Consider the following 18507-nt stretch of genomic DNA (forward strand, 5'->3'; position numbering starts at 1 on the left):
CGACAGATGAATGGATAAAGATGTGGTACATATATACAATGGAATATTACTCAGTCATAAAAAGAAACAAAATTGAGTTATTTGTAGTGAGGTGGATGGACCCTTGAGTCTGTCATGCAAAGTGAAGTAAGTCAGAAGGAGAAAAACAAATACTGTATGCTAATACATATATATGGTATCTAAAAAAAGAAATCATTCTGAAGAACCTAGGGGCAGAACAGGAATAAAGATGCAGATGTAGAGAATAGACTTGAGGACACGGGGAGAGGGCAGGGTAAGCTGGGATGAAGTGAGAGCGTAACATGGACATATATACACTCTCAAATGTAAAATAGATAGCTAGTGGGAAGCAGTTGTCATAGCACAGGGAGAGCAGCTCAGTGCTTTGTGTCCACTTAGAGGGGTGGGATAGGGAGGGTGGGAGAGAGAGGGGATATGGGGATATATGTATACATATAGCTGATTCACTATGTTATACAGCAAAAACTAACACAACATTGTAAAGCAATTATACTCCAATAAAGATGTTACAAAAAAATTTGATGTAACAAACAAAATAAGAGTATTGTCAAAGAACACAATGAAAATAATAACAAATACTCCTTATAACACGATTCCATAAAATTTCAGTTTGAGCCTGAATTATAAAGATAATAAAATAACCTTACCAAAAAATAAATAAATAGGATCCAACAATGTATTAAAAATAATAATATATTAGTCATATAATATATATGTGATATAATAATATATCAGTGGTTTATTTCAGGAATACAAAATGGCTTTACATTAGAAAATCAATAGATGTGATTTGCTATATACCTATATTTAGGGAGTTAAGGAAAAATATCTCACTTAATTTTCTCTATTGATGCAAAAACAATCAGTTGATAATATTTTATGCCAATTCACAATCAAATTTCTCAGAAAACTAAGAGTAGACTTCCTCAGTCTCATAGAGAATATCACCAAAATTCCATGGTAAGCATCACACTTAATGTAAATCAGGAAGAAGTAAGGATGACCCTACAGCTATTCAGTAATATACTGGAATTCCTATCCAATGCAACAAAACAAGGAAGTAAGAAATAGAAAGATAAAGATAAAATGCATTATTTGTAAACAACGTGAATGTCTATCTAGAAAATTCAAAAAAATCTATAGAAATTAATAGAATTTGTAAGTTCAACAAAATTGTTGAACACAAAAGCAGCACACAAAATCAATAATGAATGCTTCTAATCACCATCACTAACCATATAGAAAATTTAATAGAAAAAAATTTCATTTACAATAGCAACAAAAATATAATGTGTTAAGAATAAATATAACAAAATATATGCGTGACCTTTAGTGTGGAAATTACAAAATGTTATAGAAGGACGTTAAAAAGTCTGGAATTAATGGCAAGAGATGATGGGCAGAAATACTTGCTGTGTTAAGATGACAAATTCATATAAATTCTAATAAAAATGGTGACATAATTTATCTTGGTACTTGACATACTTTTACTAAAATTTTTATGGAAGCAAAGTCCAAGTGTAGCCAAATACACTCTGACAAATTGGAACATTTACATTGAGAAATACATATCTACAATGATTAATATACAGTACTGTCAATGCAGTGATAGGTCAATGAAACAATACAGAGATTAGAATTATTGAGGAGGCTTAAAGTATGATAGAGATATCATTACAAATCAGTAGAGGAAACAGAATGTATATAGATATATGGTACTGGGACTATTGGCTTGCCATATAGATTAAAACATAAAAGTAGCTCTCTACCACATAAAACAAAACAAAACAAAATGTTTCAAATGGAAAAACAACTAAATGTAAAATACATACACATTTTAAAAACTATACTAGGGGGCTTCCCTGGTGGCGCAGTGGTTGAGAATCCGCCTGCCGATGCAGGGGACACGGGTTCGTGCCCCGGTCTGGGAAGATCCCACATGCCGCAGAGCGGCTGGGCCCGTGAGCCATGGCCGCTGAGCCTGTGCGTCCGGAGCCTGTGCTCCGCAACGGGAGAGGCCACAACAGTGAGAGGCCCGCATACCGCAAAAAACAAACAAACAAACAAACAAAGAAAAAAACTATACTAGGAAAATATCGTAGTAATTTGGATCAAGGAATGATTTATTAAACAAGATACAAAAAAAACCCCCAAAAACCTTAAAGAAAAGATTGGTATATGTAAACATTTAAGACATCTAAACAGAAAACTACCCAGTACACAACGGTAACCCCAAAAATGTGACAGATGAACCATATTTCAACATAATCAACATCCAAAGGATTGGTATCTAGAGCACATAGTGACTACAATAGGAAGACCAAAAAAATAAAAACCCCAATAGGAAAATGGTCAATTCAGAGAAAAGAAAACCCAAAAGCCTATAAATATAGGGCTGGCCAAAAAGTTCGCTTGGGCTTTTCCGAACTATCTTAACGGGAAAACAAACGAAATTTTTGGCCAACCCAATATATAATGAAATGTTCATCTTCTCTAGTAATCAAAGAAATACACATTTAAACATGATACATTTCATATTCATCAGATTGACCTGAAATTCAAAGTTGGCAGTGTGTAGTATTGATGAATATGTGGGGAAAGGGGAACTGTCATATATTTCAGGAGAGGTATGAATAATTCAACCTTTTAAATTTATCAGTGTCTAGTAAAGGTGAAAAACAAATTCCCTATGACCCAGCAATTTGGCTTCTAGGTAAATATTCTCCATAAACAGGGAAATAGCCGAAGAATGTTTATTGTAGCATTGTTTATGATAGTAAATTTTGGAAACTCTTTGAATCTCTAATATTACAAGCCAGGATAAATAAGTTTAAACTCACTTAAAATGAATAAACAATTCTATACAGATCTCAAAATACATATGTTTGATTCATTGTAGAATGGAATATATGTGAATATATGAAAACAGAACCTGGCTATGCTTTGAATTCATGACAGGGTTTGCCTTTGGGGCAGAACAGGAATTTTTCTCACAGATGGGAGAAGAAAGATTTCATCTTTGTAATGTTGAATCACTTAGATATATAAAAAGTAACTAAAGCAAAAATGGCAAAAATATCATTTGTTAACGCTGTATATGACTAAAGGAATATTAGACTGTGCCCTTCAAAAAAAAGAGGAAAATTCATATCTTCTTATTTAATTTTAATTTTATTTTGCAACAGGCTCTCCTACTCCTGACGAGTGAATTTAACATTTTGTTTTTCAAATCAGTAAATTTAAATTAATTTTGTTGAGACAGCAGCGAACCCTACAGATAACTGGAGAAATAGAGGCTGAAATTCATCAGCTTAGAAATTAACATTAAACATTTCACTCTAGCTTTTGGAAGTTCGGTACAGTAAAAAAAAAAAAAAAAAAGAAATATTCTAGGCATATTTTTAGAATCTATTCTTTCATATCTATAGTGATAAAGACTTTTCTTGTGTCCATATTAATAAAACAATAATAATGTATACTGTTACAACCAAATATTGTGCTAATTGTTTTACACGAAGTTTATCATTTAATTCTCATAATATCCTATAAAAAGACACTTTCATCACAGTCTAAAAGATGAGAAAACTATTCACATCTGTGAAACGAAGATACTAATAGCTTGTTTACAGATTTGTTGTAAAGACTGAACTGATGTATATAATGGTACTTAACACAAAGTAAGCTAATAATATTGATTTGAAAACAAGGAAAGTAAGACTTAGAGAGGTAAGATAACTAGCCTGAAGGCACAAAGCTAGTGAAGATTGGAGTCAGGGGCAATTAGGACTCAGTAACGTGCTTAGACACTCTTAGGAAGATCACAGTTTACCTCTTTGCTCTCTGAGTGCATAACCATGAAATGACAATATTTATTTACCAGATTCACAAGATCCAACTATTTCATTAAAAAATATACATGATGTTGGTGAGGTTTAGAAGCTGGGCAGTCACTGTTGTAAGGAGTATAAACTGGTATTTCTTGGATGGGAAATTTAACAATCTCTACCAAGATTTAAAATTCATGCATCTTTTGACCCAATAATTTCCCTTCTTGTTTTCAGCTTTTATTGAATAGACAAATGCACAAAGATACTCACTACATCATTGTAGGACTAAAATGACTGGAAATAACATCAGTGATCATCAGTGATCATCACTGAAGGATTGTTTTTATAATATTATACATTCATGCAACAAAATACTTTAACCACTAAAAAGAATAAGACAGACCTGTGATACTGATATGGAATTATTTCTATTATATTTCACAAACTTTTAAAAAGCAAGATGAAAAAGAGAATATAAAGCATACTAGCATTTGTATAAAAAATCATAAATATGTATGTTTAGATATATATATCTTTTATCATTTCTGGAAACATACATAGGAAACTAAGTGTAGGAGTGTCATCTGAGGTGAAGAACCACATGAATAGGAATCAAGGATGGGAGGAAAATGCACTTTTAATTCTACCCTTTTTAGCACTTTCAATGTTTACCATGTGCATGAATCAACTTTGTAAAAAATTTAAAAAATGGAACAACAGAAACCCTCACACACACACACACAAACAATTATACATAGTATCATTACTTGTTTAAATGCTATGTGGAAATACTTTGTATCTAAAATCAGCACTGCTCTATTTCTTTTCCCAAAGTCAGACTGGGAAAATCTTGGCAAGGGATTGAGTTTGTCTAGAAGGAGGTTGGGGGAAGCTGGAGCTGGGGCAACCCAGAAAGGAGGAGCAAAAAGGGACATAGCTCTCCCTGTGTAAGAGAAGATATGAATGGGGAGAACAGTGAAATCTCCCAGAAGTTCATGTCGACTCCAGCCCAGAGTCTACATGGCTAAAAAGTAACAGGACCGTTGACAACATTGGAACTTGCCACTGGAGAGGTAGCAGGCATGGAAATAGCATCTGGGTGAAAGTGAACAAGTGGAGGTGTCCTCATGGAGAGCCGCCTCTCATAACTTGAAGCAGATCTTTATGTTTCCAGATGGTTTCAACAAAAATACCAGACATATTTGAGAAAGCTATAGCTGGGAGCTCAAAAACCAGATGGCTTGAAACTGGACACCAAATAGCCTTATTTGCACCATCTAATATCACGGAGAACAAAATCAAAGGTCAAGAAGAATTTTGTGAGCATCTCAGCTTCCTTCATTTTTTTTAAAATATGTAAGAGCATTTATGTTTAAACTTCTTTGGTGTTCTTTTTTTTATTAATTAATTAATTTATTTTTGCTGTGTTGGGTCTTCATTTCTGTGCGAGGGCTTTCTCCAGTTGTGGCAAGCGGGGGCCACTCTTCATCGCGGTGCGTGGGCCTCTCACTATCGCGGCCTCTCTTATTGCGGAGCACAGGCTCCAGATGCGCAGGCTCAGTAGCTGTGGCTCACGGGCCTAGTTGGTCCACGGCATATGGGATCCTCCCAGACCAGGGCTCGAACCCATGTCCCCTGCACCAGCAGGCAGACTCTCAACCACTGCGCCACCAGGGAAGCCCAGCTTCCTTCATTTTGCTTCAAGTGAAAGTGATGGGTGTGGGTAGGCATAGAGCTGGTGTTTCAGGACCCCAGATGGTGAGGGCCAGCCATGCAGGTGTACTTGATACCATCTGACACCTATGCTTGCATGGCTTAGGAAAACAGTGCTTTCAGTAATGAAATCATATTCCCTAATATGAAGCATGCAAAACTAATCATTCATTTTTTCTTACTGGTTTTTAAATTTGCTACCACAGGAAAAATTAAGAATTTCTGGAGTATAGGACAAAGACATCACACCTTAATTTGGAAGTTATAGAAAGAACAATGATAAATAATTATGACAGGAGAGTTAGGAATTTGGTTGTTTCTGGACAGTAAAAGTTAAACATGCTGTTTACACCAATAATGGAATATGTGATGCTTTTTGCATGTGCATGATATATGTTCTACAGAAACCTGACCTTTGGACAAATCCTACAAACATTTCATCTTGCCATTGTGAGAAAATGGCAACAGTAAAGCATACGAGAGAGAGAAGAGAGAATGAAAAGCAACTTAACAAAGGCATTCTTAGAGTGGGGGGGAAGCACTTTGTAAAAAATAAAGCTGAATTAAATAAACAGCTTTAATTTAAGTTAAAAACTAAACTTTTAACTTTCCTGATAACTTAAAATTTGCTGATAACATGCATTTCAGATTTTTCTTCCTTTTATTTATAAATAATCTGGTTGATCTTCATCATTTTCCATCTCTTCTTATACCTTTTGGAACTACAGTTCCTCAGGCTCACTTTATTGTTGCTTGGGAATTTTCTAGATTTACATTAACTTTTCAAAGAAATTAAGGGAACTTTCCAAGAATTATCCCAGTGCCTAACTTATTGAACCATCTGCCAAATAAATTTTACTTATCAAGATCCTTTGTTTATTCTTTTAAGATGCTACACTGAGAGTTGGCCAAATTTATTATTTTTCTCCAAGAAACACAGATCGAGTTTTAACAGATGTTCAGATGTTTTAATTTTCGGATTTTGCAATTCCCACTTGGCTTTAAAAAGTTCATTCAGTAATGCTGGCTTTTACTGGATACTATACATTCTCACGCTTGGTTTTTCAGCTGTAAACCACAACAGTACTAGAAAGGAGAGTCTGTGAAGCAAGTAGATTGTGGGAATGGAATTCTCAAATGCCAGTGGGTTCAGAGTGAGGGAACATCCCGTTAACTGGGGAATGGGAAGTGAGGAGGGATGATAAACAAGCAAACACTTCAAAAAGTAAACTCTCCACTATGGCATTTAGCAACTTGCTCCTTCTCAAACAAATTCTAAATCTTCTTTGACATTTGTAACTATCTTTGATTACAAATAATGACATTTTGTCTTTACTAGGAATTTGCCTGGTAAAATTTTAAATGAAAATGTATAGTTTAATATTTGCAGATTCTATTCTTAAGTCAGACCAAATCAAATAGACACTCATATAAAAGTTCAGATACAACCTTGTTAGTCTTACTTCTCTTTTCTTTGTCTTTAATTTTTAAACATTTTTAATTTTTGTACAATTTTTCAAGGTTACACTCCATTTACAGTTACTACAAAATATTGCCTGTATTTCCCATATTGTATAATACATCCTTGAGCTTATCTTACACCCAGTAGTTTGTACCTCCTAATCCCCACGCCTACATTTCCCCCCGCCCTGCCTAACCACTAGTTTGCTCTATACGTCTGTGAGTCTGCTTCTTTTATGTTATAGTCACTAGTTTGTTGTATTTTTTAGATTCCACACATAAATTATATCCTACAGTATTTTTCTTTGCCTGTCTGACTTATTTCACTTAGCATAATGCTTACTTCTGTTTTCAATGTCAGTCTCTTCAAGTAGAACTAAATAGCCTGTGTTTCCTTATGTCAATGACTCAGTGTTTATATCAGTTATTGTTCTAATGTTTCAAGGGGTTGGGACCAAATATATAAGCATTATTTTAAAATTAAATAAAATTATTTGTATCCCTAGGGGATATTGTGCTCAGGATTCTGCTGTGATGGAACTGATTCATGTGAACCAAAATGAAAATGCATGCTTGAAATGATATGGTATAGCATGGTATAACAGATGTAAAATATTGGAATTACCAGTTGCTATAAATTCATGTTCTAGGTTTTGTGATCTAATATATATTATAGTAATCACCTAGGAAAGGTTTTTATTGCATAGACTTTCAAGCTATTGCCACATTCTGAATCCAAGATTGATAGAATTGGAAACACAATTGAACGGAGTAATTTTTTCCAAAAAAAGGGGGGCAGGGGAGAAAACACTCTATAATCATTTTATACCTTCTTAACTATGGCTCAGATGTAATTCCTAGGCATTACTTTGAGGTCTGCTTTATTCCTTGCTTTTTTTTTTTTCTCTTTCACTCCCACCATCCCCACTGTGTCCCACCAAAATATTATGCCTTGAAATCTTCCACAAGCCACTTGCTTCTGAACTCCAAACTGAAAGAAATAACACAAAAAAGGACTTTGGGTGATAAAGACCTACTAAGATTTCCAGTTATTCAAAGCGATTTGTGCTTAAGGAAAATGTCAGTTTAAGTGTGTTACTTTTTCCATTTGTTGTTTGAGATGGCCTATGGTAGCCAGGTGAGAGAAATTTTTTCAATTTTCAAATGAAATATTAGTAGTCAAGTAAATTTAATTTGTATTATTCCAGGAATAAAAGGATTTTTATTGATAAAGAAAAGCTTCAGAATATAAAAGAATACATCAATAGTCCAATTTTAAAACAAACTCAATATATATCAAAATGCAGAAGATAAAATGTAACTGACAAAACTCAGAAAATCACAAAGAAAGGGATACTTTCTGCACATAATGTAGAACACCAATCTTACATCAATTGCCAAAACTATCATTATGGTGAAAACCAAGAGGCATTCTCAATAATATGAGAAAAAAATGGCCAGGATATGTGGTTTTTGTTTGTTTGTTTTTGTTTTGTTTTGTTTTTTCCTCTCAGTCAAGATCCTAGCAGGAAGCAGATGACACACTCAGGCTGGATAACGGGGTTGTAGAAACACCAAAGGATTCTGCAGCATCTGAAATTAGCAACAGCAAGGAGCCTGTGACCACTTACAAGGCTGAGGGGCAAATGGAGGGACCCTCTTCCAGACTGGCATAGGGTAATGATGAGGACTTCTGACAGGAGCTGCTGCCCTTTGCAGGACACAAGTCAGGCAACAACCAAGCCGGGAGGGAGTTGTGGAAATAATTACCTTCCCCTCACTTTCCTGCCACTCTTATTTCCTGCCAGTGCCCTCACTGGCTGAACCTAACAGGAAGCCAGAAAGCAAGGGAGCCCTAGTAAGACCAGGCTTCCTCTCTCCCTAGACATGGAACAGGGTACAGAGCTGGGAGAGGACTCTGGAGGGGTAAAAGACATATTCAGCGCACCAGCTTGTCCAAGTCATACCATAAGAGGTGAATCCAGACACAGAAGAGAAATCTGGAGACAGAAACTAAGCTTCTAATGACCACGTTTACTGCTTCTCCCTAACCTCGAAGTTGCCTTTTAGATGATCCAAAGGGAAAAAAGGATTCCAATTTCAGTGGCAGCAAAAATCACAAAATACCTAAATATATAAAATATCAAAATACATAGGATAAATATAAAATATTCCTTGAGTACATGGCAAAGAATAAAATGTTCCTCACTTGGAATATTGTGAAGATATCATTTTGTCCCAAATCAGTTTTAGACTTAACCTGATCCCCATTAAGTTCTTCATTATATATATATATATTTTTTGCGGTACGCGGGCCTCTCACTGTTGTGGCCTCTTCCGTTGCGGAGCACACGCTCTGGACACGCAGGCTCAGCAGCCATGGCTCACGGGCCCAGCCACTCCGCGGCATGTGGGATCTTCCCGGACCGGGGCACGAACCCGCGTCCCCTGCATCAGCAGGTGGACTCTCAACCACTGCGCCACCAGGGAAGCCCCATAATATTTTTTAGATTGGAATTTCTTTTAACGTTGCTTTGAAAGAAAACTGGCCCCCCCCAAAAGCTAAGATTTTTCTAAAGATTATTGAAGCAGGTACTACCCACTCAGTTAGAAACCATAAAATAAAATAGTATTTTAACTATGAAATACATGTTTTTACTAATCAAATTAACAGGGTTTTCCCTCCCTCTCTGTTTTAAATATCCAGTGCAAAGACAGTTGTGGAGAAAAGATCATTCTCACAGCTGCTGAAAGCGTAAATTCATATAAACTTCATGAGGTGTAATCTGGTAATATGGATTAGAACCTTAAATATGTCCAGACCCTTTGGCCCAGTAATTCAGTTTTTAGTATTTTATCCTTAGAAGGTAATTAGACCACATAGTGATCTATAAACAAGTATTCATAGCATTACAATAGCTTTGTAAACAAAATAAATATTCAATAATATGCAATTCGATAAGTTATGGAAAAGTTATGTACTAAAATGCCACATAAACTCTAAAGGCGCTTGTTGAAAATATTGAGTAGAATAAATCTATTTCAAAAAATTCTCTTTTTCCTAAACATGCAGAGGAAAATTGGGGGCAGGGGCCGGGAGATGCACCGAAGTGTTAACATATGGTTTTCCCTGGTGGTTAGTTTTGAATAATGTTACATTTTCTTCTCTTTTTTGTCTCTGTATTTCTCTGATTTTCTGTGTTCAAGAATTGCTTACGTAATCAGAAGGAGGTGTGTGTGTGTTTGTGTGTGTATTATTTAGAAAATATTTAATTTTTAGAGATTAACTGCTGAAATTAAAACTCACTCAGGCTGCAGTATAGTGTAATTGTACACTGCTGATGTCCAATGCGTATATTTTTTATAAAAGCAGGGAAATAAAGTAGATCCTACCATGAAGAAAGCATTCATGTTAAAGGGAGGGAAATTATGCAGATGACACAATCTCAGTATTTTTCTAAATTAGGTCAATTTTGTTAACTATCCCCTAGATAATAACAGAACAGAGTTATTTTACCAAACAAACTTTTGGAAATGGAGGACCACAATTTCCTACAATTCTTTTTCAAATAATTAATAAGGGTTACTAATGTTAACTGATTAATAAGGGTGTTATATAATAAGGAGTACCACTCCTCTGATGCATGGTCACTGGTATAAATAATAAAAATCTATTTTCATAAAGCATACATTTAAAAACATGTGCTACTAGCATAGAATTTAACAGAGCAATGAAACAAAATATGTATATATAAGGGAATATTGCAAGCCAATCAGAAAACATTAGCTTATTAAATAATGATGGATAATTAATCTATTTTGAAAAAATACAATTTTATATAATTACCAAACTTAATTTCAGATGCATTAGAATTAAAAATCTAATGGAGGGGGCTTCCCTGGTGGCGCAGTGGTTGAGAGTCCGCCTGCCGATTCAGGGGACATGGGTTCGTGCCCTGGTCCAGGAAGATGCCACATGCCGCGGAGTGGCTAGGCCCGTGAGCCATGGCCGCTGAGCCTGTGTGTCCGGAGCCTGTGCTCCGCAGCAGGAGAGGCCACAACAGTGAGAGGCCCGCGCACCGCAAAAAAAAAAAAAAAAAAAAAATCTAATGGATAAAATCATAAACCAGGAGAAACTGTGTAAATATGTAAAGAATCTTAAGAAAAATGGAAGTATTTTATTTCTTATCATAAAAAGAATTGGAAAAATCATGAAGGAAAATATATAGGAATTATAAAATTGAAAACTTTTGTGTTTTTAAAAAACATAGATGAAATCTCAAATGTAGAATTAAAAAAAGAAATCCATTTACTACAAATCTAAGAGACAATGGACTAATATCCTTTATGCATGAAAAAGTCTTCAAAATTGTAAGAACTCTAATAATCCAATAAAAATATGGACACATATTTGGTATAAAATGACAAATGTCTTAACTCATTAATAATCAAACTGCAAACTAAGACAAACAATAAGACACTATTTTTCTCTTATCAAAGAATCAAAGTTAAAAATATATAATATTAACTATATTGTGGCAGACACTATTTTCAAAAAGAAAAGAAAGTATAAAAAGGAACTATATTTCTACAAAGAAAGTTGGCAACATATATAAAAGTTTTAAGAGTGTCCATTCTTTGAGTTCTATCTTGGGGAATTAACCATATGAAATTATTTAATATACATTAAAAACATGGCTGTTCACCCAGCTTTACTTATCAGACTGAAAATTAGAACATCCACACTCTGCACATTGGTGTCATAGCTAAATATGATATTTCCACATGATGGATAATTAAATAGACATGAAATTGAGATTCCAAGAAATGTTAATGAAAACAGCCATAATATATGCTAAGTGAAAATTCAGGGTACAAAATATGTGTACAGCAGAGATGACTCCATTTTTGCACATATGTATGCATATGTGACTGAAAAAAATAGAGCTAATAGTTCTTGAGCACTTACTATATTCTAGGCATTGTTTTATGTGTTTTACAAAGTCTGCCACATATCAGTATATTGGCTCTCAGACCCAAATTCACCCTTTTTGTCTGCTATGTGAAAAAGGAACTAGGCCCTTTAAATACTTTTCCTTTACTGTCTGGCACAATGTTAAGCTTTGTCAGTAGAGGGTGCTGGAGAGACATTGCAGGAGAAAAGGGGTTTACTTCTTGTTTCCTAGGTTTCTCTAGCACCTGGGTCCTGCAACACCCGTTGACCAGTGGCTTCCCTTGACACCTTTGCTTCCCTTACAGTCAGTTTTATAGCTAAGCTTCCTGTGAGACACTTTCCTGTGAAAATCTTATATGATCACAGGGGATCTTGATTATTTATTCTTTATTATTAATCTTTCCCTGGTACCCTAGAGGGCAGATTCCGGGCAAGTTCTGCCAGTGTGTCAATGTGACACCACAGAAAGTTCTTTTCCATTCAGTGAGCCACAACCTGGCCCTATCTAATTAAGTTGGGATGAAAGAAGGGTATGAACTCTTCCTTGAGAGCTCTAATGAGGATTATGTCATTTAATGCCTCTAAGAACTCTAGGTAATAATTATTATCTCTGTGTTACAAATGAGAAAACTGAGGCATCGTATAAAATCATATCGATAAAAACTGATGAGGCCAGAATTTAATCCAAGCACTTTGGCTCCACTATGCTATACCAACTTCTTGTACTTGCAACCACTATGCTATACTAACTTCTAAAATTTTGAGTGTATTCACACAGATACATAAAAAGACATTGGATGGTAAAGCAGATACATGTAAACAGTAGCTGTCTTGAGGTGGTGAATATTACAGGTGTCTTATTTTATTTGGGAAACTTCCAAATTTCCTTCAATATGAAAATATTAATTTTAGAATCAGAAGCATATACATATTTAGGTTAAGAATGAAATTCTGACAAATCCTTTCTGGACTAAAGATATTTCAGTCTTTCCATGAAGCCATGCTACCAATAAAAAAAATGCAGACTCAAACTATTCTGATAACCAAAGCCACTCTTATTTCTACAGCCCTTACTTCAAGCTCTTTCCTGGTGTACAGTATGTATCACTAAAAACATAATTCCAATCTTCCGTAATATTTGTGCTTATAATCCATTCAGCAACAAGGCAAGAATAACTATAGCTAAGTTTTAATTTGCATAATTACAATCCTACACAAATAAAAACCATTCATTATGGTTATTCCTGGCCTGGCTCCAGTATGGATCATTACCCAGACTATATAACTAATATTATTAACATTATAGAGTACATTTATAATAAGTTTCAGGAAGCTAAACTATGAACATTATTTCCCAATTTCAAGTTATGTAAAGTCTTCCATCATTACTCAGGGAAGTCTCTTTTTTAAAAAACGATTTCTCCCAAATTCTTTATATCACATTTGATAACCAGCTTTCTCCTTTTCCATTGACTGTATTACAATCTGTGACATTTTTCCCTTCTTATTCCTGAAATACAGTTCCTTCATGGGACACCTGTCAGTCTGAGAGAATCAATCTCCTAACCTGCCTGATATTCTTACTCCCAGAATGTTCAGTGTCAATACCAACATTATTTTTTATTTTATAAGAAAGAAAGGAATATGCACTTTTCCTGATACTTCTACACATATCCTGTCAACATCATTGGAATAATTATCTCTCAGATATTAACAAAATATAAGCAGACATTTTAAAGAAATTTACAGTCACTTAATAGAACATCAGGTCAAGCTCATTGTCTTAGAACAGTTGGGACAGAATACTGTTTTCACCTGTCCCACAGATTATAATGTTTGTGAGAATCATACATGATCATTGGGGTCTTGCTTATTTATTCTTTACTATTAATCTTTTCTTCACACATGCGTTATACATTCAATGACTCAATCAACAGATAGTTACAGAGTTAAAAATAGTGCCTGGAGAAGAGAAATAGATATTCAGTTGGTAGATGGTTAATACAAGCAAAATTTGTATACAACAAATAGGAAGACAATATAATAGGATTTTATAGTAATAATACCTTAATCCTCCATGCTAAGAAACTGCTCAGATCATTTAATCATCTGTGGCTAAAACGATTGACTTAATTCTTGCCCTCTCCATATTTCTTTTCTTTTTTCATTGCCCAGATTCTGTTTTTGTGAGTTCCTCAATGCTCTTGTCTTTCACCACCTGAGCTAGAGTGTTTCTCATGTGTAAAGACCTTACTACTATTTTCAGAAATTTTATATTCACTACATCTTCAATTATTTACTTTAAATGTAAAGTATTTTTTAATGATTTGTACTGCATTTTTGTTTCCTCTGATATACTCTGCTATGAGACTATACTAGATTCTTATTGCCAATAAAAGTGTTGCTTTTTAATTGTTGAAGTCGTCTCTATTACAGGTGTCTGTTTATCTTGCTTATGTCTCCTTGATTGTTCCTTCTTCTAAGGATCTAAGTGGCAGATCCCTCCTTTTTTGTGGGAAGAATAACTTCTAGATTGACCCTGAGTAGTAAGAGATTTCCTGATGCTCAGAAACGTGTGTCATCATACCTTCTGTGATAGATTAAAGGTGGACACAATTTCTTTGCTAAGCCTCTAATTAAGAGGTGAAGAGTCTCATACCCCTGGGCTAGCCTTAGTGACTTGTTTGACCAACAGGATACAACAGAAGTGACGTTCCAGGTCTTCTAGGGCTAACTCATAAGAAACCTTGCATCTTCAGCCCAGGTCTCCTGGAACATTCCCTCCTGGGAGCTCTGGCCAGTCAGGAAAAAGCCTAACTATCCAAAGACCACCATTCTGGAGATGCCATGTATAGATGCTCTAGTCAACAGTGCCAGCTGAGCTCAGCCTTCTAGCCATCTCTGCCAAGGTGACAAACATGTAAATGAAGCCACCTTAAACCCTCCAGACCGTCCTACTCATTGTATTCACGCCATGTGAAACAGAATAATCACCCAGACCAGCTGGAATTCCTAACCTACAAAATCATGAGATATTAAAAAATGGTTGTTTAAGCCACTAAGTTTGGGTATAGTTTGTTATACAGCAATTGATAACTAGAACTTACCTCCTTGACTGGAGAAGTTTGGTGGTTTTATTCTTTAAGCATTTCACAACCATTTTAATGTCAGCAACTCTAATATGGTAGAGGTAATAAAATTCTGCTTTCTACAGAGAGAATTGGGATGCAGTGACGTTGGTTCATCAGGTGAAGTAGAACTAAAGAATGTCCAGTTTGCTATTTTATTAAGTAAATTTAGAGTCAGTTCAACTGGAAAAATATCTCATGGCAGAAGAAATAGATTGTTCCTAGAATGTAGGGTAAAAGTGCTACCCTTGTGGAGCTTTATTTATATAGAATAAAACACTAAGACATTTCTCCAGGGTTAGGGCAAGGGATGTGAAGGAAGTTGGGGAGGCAGAAAAGTTCAAAGCACATTAGGCAATTTATGGGTTTATCAGATAACAAAATTCCTGATTTCTTCAAGTCCTTTGTTTTTTGTGTTTTTTCCCCTAAGTAAGCAATGTTTCTTGCTGCCGCCATCATCACTGTTTCATACCTGCATATGTGAGAGAAAATCTTGCCTCCTAAACTGAAGATAAGAAGAAATGTGGAGAGCTGTACTAGAACATGAGCTATCATCTCCATCTGAATTTGAAAGATGAGCTCATTAGAATCCTTATCTAAGGACACAGCTAAGAGTATTGTTCTTCAGGGAAGTGACTCCCAAACTAAGCTGTGCATCAGAATCACCCAGAAAGCTTTTTTAAATACTTTTTTCCAAAAATTCTGATGCAGAATCTGAGAATGTGTATGTATATATTGGATAAGACTCTTTAGTGTAAAAAACAAAACAGAAACAACAAGCCAAGTTAAAAAAAAAAACAGAAAAAGCAACTCAAACTGACTTAAGCAAAAGAAGGGGGAATTTATTAATTTACATAACTGAATAGTCTACTCTTTTAGATGTTTCTACTGGGCTATGCTGTCTACTTCTAAATAACATGAGTAGTTTCAGTTCTTCATATTTTGGCTGTAGGACTTATCTATTGACTTCGCACTATGGAAGATGAGGACTTAGCTTATCACCAATTTCTGTCCCTTGTAAGCCTCTCTGAACCCCTCCACACTCATGCTTCCTCTCTCATGGTGTGTAATATAGTTCAATATTCAAGGTTCTATTTCTACAAGCTACATGACGGCCATTCAGACATGAGCCATGTAAGTACTCATTTTTAATTCACACACAAACTCTCTCTTAGAAGTGTTAATCTTCTCTCAGTTTGTTCAAATACATTGTCTTCAATGAATTTCATCTTTTTTTTTTTTTCATCTGGACTGTTTGTCCTCTAAGACAGATGTTGTCTTGGGATCTCCTTTTGCCTCCTCTCTCTCCTAATCAATCTTTCACTTTCTGGGTCCCATTTCTTGCACTTTCTTGCTTTATTCCCTTAAAAATAAGACCAGTGGAAGATAATCTTTTGAGACACTGCACGCTTGAAAACTGTTGTTAGATACCCTTCTAACAGATAGCTGACTGAGTTTAGAATTATAGATTGGAAATCCTATTCTCTTGGAATTTGAAGGCTAATCACCTTTGTCTTCTAGCTCCCAGAATCACTATTGCTTAAGTTCAATGCCATTGTGATCCTTGATCTTTTATATGAAACATCTTTTCCTCTTGAGAAGTGTGTACACTCATCTTTTTTTCTAAATGTCTGAAATTTCACAGTCGTGTGCCTTGGTTTAGGTCTATTTTGATCCATTTTGCTGTTAGGGGACTTTAGAGTCTGAAGACTCATGACCTTTAGTTCTGGGAAATTTTCTTGGATTATTTATTTAGTGATTTTCCTCCCTCTGTTTCTTTTGTTCTCTATCTTTGCATCTCTGGTTACTGTAAATTTGGACTTCCCAGACTGATGCTCTTCTTTTCTTATCTTTTTCCTATGATTTTCCACTTTTTGTCTTGTGCCTTGTCTCCTGGCAAATTTCATCTTAATAATCAAAATGTCTATTGCAGTTTTTCATTTTTATCATTGTTTTTTTTTTTTTTTTTTTTTTTTTTTGCGGTACGTGGGCCTCTCAGTGCCGTGGCCTCTCCCGTTGTGGAGCACAGGCTCCAGACGCGCAGGCTCAGCGACCATGGCTCACGGGCCCAGCCGCTCCACGGCATGTGGGATCCTCCCGGACCGGGGCACGAACCCGCGTCCCCTGCATCGGCAGGCGGACTCTCAACCACTGCGCCACCAGGGAAGCCCTTTATCATTGTTTTAAATTCCAAAACCCCTTTTGTCTTCTCTTTTTAAAAATCATGTTATTTTTTATGGATGAAATCTCTTTTTTTCTTTGAACTTTAAGTGTGTTTTTCTGGTTTTGTTTTTACATTTTCCTCTTCCTGTGTGGTTTCTTCCAAGTTTCTTCTCATTCAATAGGTTTAGGTTTCTCTCATGTTTGAGCCTTTCCTCACATACTTGATGTTCTGTGACTCTCTAGTGGAAAATATTATGACCATTCACAAAATAATTCTGTCTTCACACCCTGTTAAAGTAGAGTAGATGGCCTCCAGTGACAGCTGCCAACAGTTCCTCCCGTTGCTGTCTACCTCTCCTCACTCGAATAAAGACTGACCAACATAGTGCAGCAGATGTGACACCAGTTTCAGACATAGGCCTTAAGAGGCCTGATAACTTATGGTTTGGGAAGCATCCTTTTTGAAATGCTCTTACCACCATATACAGAAGCCCAGCCTAGCCTACTGAGTAATGAGAGACCACATGGAGAGATTAGCCACATGGAGGAGATGCAAGGCTCTCCTATCAACAGCTGACACCAACTGCCATTTACGGGAAAGGAGCCATATCTTGGCTGTTTCAGCCTCTCCTGAGGTCTTGGTTGAATGCAGCCCCCTCACTGACTCCAACTGACACCACAGGGAGCAGAAGAATCACTGCACTGAGCCCAGCCAACCTTTAGAATCATGAAAAACAATACACCAATACATACTATGTCAGGTCACCAAGATTTGGGGTAATAGATAACTGACATAGGAGGGTATTGTATATCCCCTGTTTATGACGTTAGGGTTAGCCATGTGACATGATTTAACCAATGAAATGTTACCAGAAGTGATGTCTGTCACTTCTGAGCTTTAAGAGTCAGTGCATGGTTTGCCATGCTCTTTTTTAAATGCAAAAGTCAGCAATATTTCTGATAGAGCCTATCCCTCAGAAGCCTAGGTCTCAAATCGAAGCTGAGTTTGAGAGAAGCACTGTGATTATAAGTGACTGAGACTTGGAGATCATTTGTTATTCCAGTACAACCTAGCCTTTCCTGCCTGATACAGACACTAAATAGCCAAGGAGAAACTTGTGCACATGGCAAGTGTGGGATTCACTGCATGGCAGTCTGGCATGTGGTCCCGGCTCCTTCAGACCTGAAGGTCTTATTTACCCCAGCTGCTAGACGTGCTGCCTGCTGACAGTCCTCAGCT

The sequence above is a fragment of the Mesoplodon bidens genome, assembly GCF_964165515.1.
Source record: "Mesoplodon bidens genome assembly, chromosome: 6".
Classification (NCBI taxonomy): domain Eukaryota; kingdom Metazoa; phylum Chordata; class Mammalia; order Artiodactyla; family Ziphiidae; genus Mesoplodon; species Mesoplodon bidens.